Genomic DNA, 9,158 nt, shown 5'->3' on the forward strand with positions numbered 1-9,158 from the left:
TCTTGGTCTTTTTATCTAGTATCTAGTATCTAGCATGATGATATGTAGAATTGTCCATGAAGCTCTTTCAACTTTTCCTCTCAAGGCAAAAAAAGCTTATCTTCTGTCAAAATTTCTGAGGTTTCCTAATATGTTACTACTGTGCTACAATTATCTATGATGGATTCGATAGGTAGCTAATATATGAACTTGATGCTGTGTCTCAAGTACTGCATTGATCCAAGACAATGATTTTTTCTATCTCAGCTGATTATTACGAAGCAATAATGCAACAACCACGCATGAAATTTCATTCATTCTTCTACACACCAAGCGTCAGGTAATTTGATCTCAACATGTGGCACATTAAGATTAAACCCTTTCATTCACACATACGTATATAAATAGAGAGAGAGAGAGAGAGAGAGTTCATCATTCATCCGATTCCGAGGAGTCGATGAGCATCCTCAAAAGGGAGGTCCCGGTGGACCAGGAGGGCCCCGGGGGCCACCGAAAAAGGGCCCGCAGCACTCCTGAAGCAGGCAGCAGCAGCAGAGGAAGTATAAACTGCAAGCACAGCATGATGCTTATCAGTAACGCAACATGGAGTTTTAAACATTTTACGACTCGGACGAGGAGGAACTGACCACGAGGGGAAGAAACCACCAAAGCCAGGTCCCCAGAATGGCCCTCCAGGCCCAGGGCCCCACCCGGCGGGGCCCCCAGGAAGTGGTCCCCAGCCTGGGCCAGGGCCGAATGGTCCTCCAGGGCCACCAGGTCCCCCGGGCCCACCAGGTCCTCCAGGCCCACCAGGACCCATGTAAGAAAACAGACTTGGAACAGTAATATATTCAGAGAGAGAGAGAGGAAGGAGATAGTGAATGCGGTATGCAACAGCACACAAGGCTTTTATAAAGAAAGCCATGGAGCTGACCTGCTGCTAACCTTTCGGTCTCAACTGCAGGTCGCCAACTGCTCTTCCTTCCTTCCTCAAAACAATCGATCGATAACATCATAAGCAAAATTTAGAGATCCACATTAGGTTATGACATCGGATATGGAGGGAAGAGTAGGTGTTTGACTGTTAGACCAACCCACTTCGGCTTTCTATGGTGCGACAACTACTGGTCCAACCTCTACCTCACAAAGCAGCAGTTCTATTTATTCCCACTTAACCACAGGTCAGACCTGACCGGAATCGACTATATTTGACTAGTTCGGATCACCTGCCTATAGCAAGTGAGGAACGCCAATGCATCAACATTGGATTTGATTTGTATGAAGTGAATGGATCAGTCACATCCTTTCATGATATAGGATATCCAATCTTATCTAATGTTAGAATTCAAAGATTGATGAGTTTAAGTAAAACTAGTCATGATTAATAAGTATCAATTTAAACGTCAATTCAATCCAGAAACTTATATATATATATATATATATATATATATATATATATATATATATATATATATATATATATATATATATATATATATATATATATATATATATATATATATATATATATATATATATATATATACACATAAATAATCTAATACTCTTAATTTTTATTCATGTTAATTAGTATTCTAATATTTTTATTAATTTTCACCTTGGACATGTGAATATTTTCTAATTTTTTTAGATTAATTGGTTTACTACATAATGTATGATCTTTTAGAGCGTAATAGTTGTGAATGACATAATAGGTTACTGATAAGACCCTAAAGTCTTATCGTCGCTCTGATACCAATTAATAAGACCCTAAGATTTTATCGTGGAAGAAATAGGAGAAAAGGGAATGATAATGATCACTTCGAGGGGATCGACCTCCTTGATCGCTTCGAGGGGATCAAAAGACAGAATAGTGTTTTTCATAAATTACTGAAAAAAAGTAGTTACATCCCTATTTATAGAGTTCCACCCAGAGTCCATCAGGACTTGAACTCTAATAATAAATAAATATTAAATAAATCTCTACTTGACTCTAATTGAACCAAACCGACTCAATAAACAATTGGACTAAACAGACTTAATAAACATTATTCAAAAGCTCAGAAAAAGGGTCCTAACAGTTCCTCCCCCTTCAAATCAGCTTTGTCCTCAAGGCTGAGCAGCAATAATCTCAGGGAGCTTCTCTTTCAGCACTTTAGCCATAGACTATCTGCAACGCATCATAACCCGTTGATCAAGTAAGTATGGTCTCCACTTTTTTATAGTGTTAGCAACAGGTCGGTCTTTTAGTGTAGTAATCGTTGCATGAAACTTCTGGCCCTGTATAATCAATTTTATCTTTGAATCTTTGCTATCACAAGTGAAAATTCGTCCATCAACGATCTTTACTTCGAATCTATCATAGTCTTCAATATGGTGGGTCAATCGGTCAACAATCTCACTGTTCATAAAATTGTTAGTGCTACCGGTATCAATCAAAACTATAACAGGCTAATGTTCCAAAGTTTTGCCAACTTCCATAGTTTGCGGGTTAGAGTAGTCGGTTAATGCATGCATTGTATGTATGGTGGGTCCAACATCTTCATTAGAATTTATACCTTCATGATCAGAGTCCACATTCTTAGCTTTTGGTTCCTCTCCAATTGGTTCAATCATCAGAAGTTGTCCTTGTTAACATCGGTGCTCCATACTCCATTTTTCATCATAATACAAACCCCTTGCTGATCTTTCCTTGCTAATTTTTTTCTCATGTAGATTTGCAAATGAGATCGCAGCTATCATAGTACGGGGTTGACGAGCCTTAACTTCACACCGGATCTCTGGAATAAGCCCTTCAATAAATGTATCCAGAAGTTGTCGGTCCGACCAATCTCTAGCTTGATTTGACAATCTTTCAAACCTACTCTGATATTTTAACACTATAGAAGTTTGATGAATTTTGGCGAGCTGGCAATCAACATTCTCATATTTGGATAGGCCAAAGCGAACAAGAAGCCCTCTTTTGAACTGCTCCCACGAAGGAACTCCGTGGAAAGTTTCATACCAAACGTACCACTAGAGTGCATCTCCCTTGAGCTGGATTGAGGCCACTTCTACCTTGGATTCTTCAAGAGTTCTGTGAAAACGGAAAAAATTTTCTGCCTTAGAGATCCAATTGGTCGGATCTCCATCTTTCCATCTCGAAAATTCCATCTTCATGTGTGAGTAATTTGTGTCACAATCTTAGAGCTCTTTTCCTATATTTTCATATCTGTGCAACGTAGAACTTGAGCCACCATTTTGTTGAAATTTGCTGAGGCTCTCCAGTAGGCTCTTTTTGAAATCATTAAGTGTTTCTTGCAGTCAGTTCTCAATTCTGATTTCCAATGCTTCCATTTGTGCTTTCACCGAGTTGTCAGTGGTCATTGCGTAAGACTGCAAATCTGTAATCTCAACTCCTGTTTTTGGTATCGGTCAAGAGCATCAACACTATCGATGCGAAGTTGCCGAGGAGGTGGATGCCAAGAGCAGTGCTGCGGTCGCTGCGTTAGAGGAAGAGTAGCTACCCTGTGTTTGTGTCACTGCGTGAGATGAGAGCACCAAGGCTGAAAGGCGACGGTTGCGACTGTTGTGACCCAAGGAAGCAATCGCCGAGCAGCCGTGTTGAGGCTGCGGTGATGGCAACCGACAACTACAGCAGCGGAGGAAGAACAAGAGGGAGGTGGCGTTGAAGCGGCCGGGGTTGAGGCTGCAGTGGTGGCAACCGGTGGCTGCGATAATGATGCAGAGCAAGGGGGCTACAGCAATGGTGCAGATCGAGGGGGTTGAGGTGAAGGCTGCGGTGGCTGGCAGCAGCAGTCATTGCTGGCCGGAGCGCAGCGGCGGCGATGGAGAAGGAGGCAGCGAGGGTCATGGTAGGCTGGGCGGCGAGCGGCGTCGTCACTGTCTGGGCAGCAGTGGCGACGGTGGTGGCAACCGGCGTTCACAACAGCAAGGGGATCCGCGACTGCGGTAGCAAGGGGACCCGCGACTGCGACGGTGGTAACTGCCCTATTTCGGTCACCACCAATGCAGAGCATGGGGAAGCAGTGGCTGGGAAGCGAGCGGGAGCAGCGGCTGGGAGGCGAGCGGCGGTCGTCGCACAAGGGAGCAGCGGCTGGAAGGCGACGGCGATGGCGCTCGAGGCGACGGCGGCGGCTGGAAACAAGGGTAGCATATGTGAGTTGTCATGATTGCCTTGTTTCGGTTACAAAAGATGCAGAGCAAGGGGGATCGGCCGCTGGGAGGCATGCGGTGGTCGTCGCACGGTGCCTAGCAGCGATGGTGGCTCGGCAACGAAGGAGAGGGGTGGCGTTGAAGTGGCCGAGAAACAGCGCCGGCGGTAGAGGCAACCGGCGCCTGCGACAATAGAGGGATCGGCAGCTGCTCTATTTCTATCACACCACAGAAACAGCGACGCCGACAGATCGCACGGCCGAAGCGGCAACCAAGGGAAGGCAGCGATGGCGGTGCGGCTAGGGCAGCGTCGTTGACGGTAGAAGCGGCGATGGGTGGTCCGATGGCTGGGAAATGGCAACCGCGGCCCTTCTCGCTAGAGCGAGATGCGGGCGGCGAGGAGGCGAGGTGAGAAGATTGCTGGCCATGGCACAACGGCAGCGGTGGGCGCTGGCCGGGGAGCAACGGCGACGGTGGTCGCCGAGCAGGAAGCAGGGGTGCAAGTCTTATCATCGCTCTGATACCAATTAATAAGACCCTAAGGTCTTATCGTGGAAGAAATGGGAGAAAAGGGAATGGGAGAAAAGAGAATGATAATGATCACTTCGAGGGGACCGGCGCTTCGAGGGGATCAAAAGATAGAATAGTGTTTTTCATAGATTACTGAAAAGAAGTAGTTACATCCCTATTTATATAGTTCCACCCAGAGTCCATCAGGACTTGAACTCTAATAATAAATAAATATTAAATAAACCTCTACTTGACACTAACTGAACCAAACCGACTCAATAAACAATTGGACTAAATAGACTCAATAAACATTATTTAAAAGCTCAAAAAAAGGGTCCTAACAGTTCCTCCCTCTTCAAATCAGCCTTGAGGAGAGCAACATCAATCTCAGGGAGCTTCCCTTTCAACACTTTAGCCATAGACTATTTGCAACGTATCATAACCCGTTAATCAAGTAAGTATGGTCTCCACTTTTTTATAGTGTTAGCAACAGGTCGGTCTTTCAGTGTAGTAATCGTTACATGAAACTTCTGGCCTTGTATAATCAATTTTATCTTTGAATCTTTGCTATCACAAGTGAAAATTTGTCCATCAACGATCTTTACTTCGAATCTGTCATAGTCTTCAATATGGTGGGCCAATCGGTCAACAGTCTCACTGTTCATAAAATTGTTAGGGCTATCGGTATCAATCAAAACTATAATAGGCTGATGTTCCAAAGTTTTGCTAACTTCCATAGTTTGCGGGTTAGAGTAGTCGGCTAATGCATGCATTGTATGTATGGTGGGTCCAACATCTTCATTAGAATTTATACCTTCATGATCGGAGTCCACATTCTTAGCTTTCGGTTCCTCTCCAATTGGTTCAATCATCAGAAGTTGCCCTTGTTTACATCGGTGTTCCATACTCCATTTTTCATCATAATACAAACCCCTTGCTGATCTTACCTTGCCAATTTTTTTCTCATGTAGATTTGCAAATGAGATCGCAGCTATCATAGTACGGGGTTGACGAGCCTTAACTTCACACCGGATCTCTGGAATAAGCCCTTCAATAAATGTATCCAGAAGTTGTCGGTCCGACCAATCTCTAGCTTGATTTGATAATCTTTCAAACCTACTATGATATTCTAACACTGTAGAAGTTTGATGAATTTTGGCGAGCTGACAATCAACATTCTTATATTCGGATAGGCCAAAGCGAACAAGAAGCCCTCTTTTGAACTGCTCCCACGAAGGAACTCCGTGGAAAGTTTCATACCAATCGTACCACTGGAGTGCATCTCCCTTGAACTGGATTGAGGCCACTTCTACCTTGGATTCTTCGGGGGTTCTGTGAAAACGAAAAAAAATTTCTACCTTAGAGATCCAATTGGTCGGATCTCCATCTTTCCATCTCGGAAATTCCATCTTCATGTGTGAGTAATTTGTGTCACAATCTTGGAGCCCTTTTCCTGTATTTTCATATCTGTGCAACGTAGAACTTGAGCCCCCATTTTGTTGAAATTTGCTAAGGCTCTCCAATAGGCTCTTTTTGAAATCATTAAGTGTTTCTTGCAGTTAGTCCTCAATTCTGATTTCCAATGCTTTCATTTGTGCTTTCACCGAGTTATCAGTGGTCATTGCGTAAGACTGCAAATCTATAATCTCAACTCCTGTTTTTGGCATCGATCAAGGGCATCAACACTATCGATGCGAAGTTACCGAGGAGGTGGACGCCAAGAGCAGTGCTGCGGTTGCTGCGTTAGAGGAAGAGTAGCTACCCTGTGTTTGTGTCACTGCGTGAGATGAGAGCACCAAGGCTGAAAGGCGACGGTTGTGACCCAAGGAAGCAATCGCCGAGCAGCCGTGTTGAGGCTGCGGTGATGGCAACCGACAACTGCAGCAGCAGAGGCAGAACAAGAGGGAGGTGGCGTTGAAGCGGCCGGGGTTGAGGCTGCAGTGGTGGCAACCGGTGGCTGCGGTAACGATGCAGAGCAAGGGGGCTGCAGCAACGGTGCAGATCGAGGGGGTTGAGGTGAAGGCTGCGGTGGCTGGCAGCAGCAGTCGTTGCTGGCCGGAGCGCAGCGGTGGCGGTGGAGAAGGAGGCAGCGAGGGTCATGGCAGGCTGGGCGGCGAGCGGCGTCGTCGCTGGTTGGGCAGCAGTGGCGACGGTGGTGGCAACCGGCGTTCGCAGCAGCAAGGGGATCCGCGACTGCGGCAGCAAGGGGACCCGCGACTGCGACGGTGGTAACTGCCCTGTTTCGGTCACCACCGATGCAGAGCAAGGGGAAGCAGCGGCTGGGAAGCGAGCGGGAGCAACGGCTGGGAGGCGAGCGGCGATCGTCGCACGGGGGAGCAGCAGTTGGAAGGCGACGGCGACGACGCTCGAGGCGACGGCGGCGTCTGGAAACAAGGGCACCATATGTGAGTTGCCGTGATTGCCCTGTTTCGGTTACAAAAGATGGAGAGCAAGGGGGATCGGCTGCTGGGAGGCATGCGGTGGTCATCGCACGATGCCTGGCATTGGTGGTGGCTCGGCAACGACGGAGAGGAGTGGCGTTGAAGTGGCTGAGAAACAGCGCCGGCGGTAGAGGCAACCGGCGCCTGCGACAGCAGAGGGATCGGCGGCTGCTCTGTTTCTATCGCACCATAGAAACAGCGACGCCAACAGATCGCACGGCCGAAGCTGCAACCAAGGGAAGGCAACGATGGCGATGTGGCTAGGGCAGCGTCGTTGACGGTAGAAGCGGCGATGGGTGGTCCGATGGCTAGGAAACGGCGACCGCGGCCCTTCTCGCTCGAGCGAGATGCAGGCAGCGAGGAGGCGAGGTGAGAAGGTTGCTGGCCGTGGCACAACGGCAGCGGTGGGCGCTGGCCGGGGAGCAGCGGCGACGGTGGTCGCCGAGCAGGAAGCAGGGGTGCGTGGCTGCGGTTGCTGCTGCTTCTTCCTCTGATAGCAAACGATAAGAAAAGGGAACGATAACGATCACTTCGAGGGATCGGCCTCCTTGATCGCTTTGAGGGGATTAAAAGACAGAATAGTATTTTTCATAGATTACTGAAAAGAAGCAGTTACATCCCTATTTATAGAGTTCCACCTAGAGTCCATCAGGACTTGAACTATAATAATAAATAAATATTAACTAAATTTCTACTTGATTTTAATTGAATCAAATCGACTTAATAAATAATTAGATTAAACAGATTCAATAAACATTATTCAAAAGTCTAGAAAAATGATAGTAACAGTTACTTGGCATCAATCAAATAAGAATTTGTTAATCAGGCAATCTGGGCAATGTTAAGTCGATCTCAGTCTTAACTAGTAAGACTCATTTATTCCAACAACGAAAAGGAACTAATTTTCTTTTTAATGTTGATTATAAGACTCATAAATTTTGATATCATTCAATTCAATCGACCTGAAAACAAATCTACGATCATGTTTGGCAGTCTCTCACATGCTTCTCCGTCTGTCCCCCCTGATCATGGGCATATCTGCAGAGCCGAACATTGACAGACGAATCACTAAGAGGATTACATGCTGAAATTTCAGTATCTATATTACTAAATCTATGAGCCCCCCCCCTATAAAGGAGAACAAACATTCAGCTTTAAATATAGTTGGTAGTAAGCAGTACCCAAAAATATAGTTGAGGACGATGAAGCTAAAATGCCTGGTTTTACTTTTCTTGCAATCAGATTTAAGACACCCATAAGAGATGGTTGAATAGGGAAAACAATGTAAAAGCGGCTTAAAGAAAAAATTGATAAGGTTTTGTTTGATCCACAGAAATAATGCCTAGGGAATGGTAAAAGTACTATCTGTCACCGATATCCTTAATACATCAAAATCAAAACACATCGAGATTGCTCGCGGAGTCACCGATATCCTTAATACAATGCTGTCGACCGACAGCAATACTCATGTCCAAGGCAGTATTGCCTAACAGAGCTGGTTGTTTACCACGAGATATAACTTTGTTGCTGCCAATTCCACGCAAAATGAATGCTCTGCGGATTCCCTCCATCCCCTTTGCATATTCACAAAATCAACTTACACGTTGTTGAGACACAAGTTTAGCAGTTTCCATTTCGGGGGCAGAAGTCAACGCCACACAAAGCTTGATATCTTTCACATTTGCATCAGAAAGATCAGCGAGCAAAACATCGAGCCACCTTGTGACGGCTTTCGGATGCACTATATTTGACATTTTTTATAGATAAAATAAAATCTTTTTTTGACTACCTGCAAGCTATCAAATCTTAAGCAGATGCACTTGCTATAACTGATGCATCTCTTCATGATGAAAAGATCATTATTTATATATTAAATGATCTTGATTCAGATTATAAAGAGATTTTGATTGTGATTCATGCTCGCAATAGTCATATCCCTTTTTAACTATGAAACTTATATCTTCTAATACTGCTATCATCACTATCATTTTGCTAATAAAGCTAATTCTAATAACAAAGATAAGATCCACAACCAACAAAACTACTATCGAAATAATCATTCCAGAGACTGAC

At 45.2% G+C, this 9,158-nt stretch overlaps 1 long non-coding RNA gene across 1 annotated transcript; it reads right to left on the reverse strand.

Annotated features, from left to right (window-relative positions):
• Positions 1–267: 267 nt before the first annotated feature.
• On the reverse strand, positions 268–858 carry LOC135675016 (uncharacterized). Its single transcript, XR_010513797.1, has 2 exons — positions 627–858; positions 268–546 (listed from the first exon to the last, which is right to left on the reverse strand). It is a non-coding gene; the product is annotated as an uncharacterized LOC135675016 (long non-coding RNA).
• Positions 859–9,158: the final 8,300 nt, after the last annotated feature.

Source organism: Musa acuminata, chromosome BXJ1-5, assembly GCF_036884655.1.
Source record: "Musa acuminata AAA Group cultivar baxijiao chromosome BXJ1-5, Cavendish_Baxijiao_AAA, whole genome shotgun sequence".
Classification (NCBI taxonomy): domain Eukaryota; kingdom Viridiplantae; phylum Streptophyta; class Magnoliopsida; order Zingiberales; family Musaceae; genus Musa; species Musa acuminata.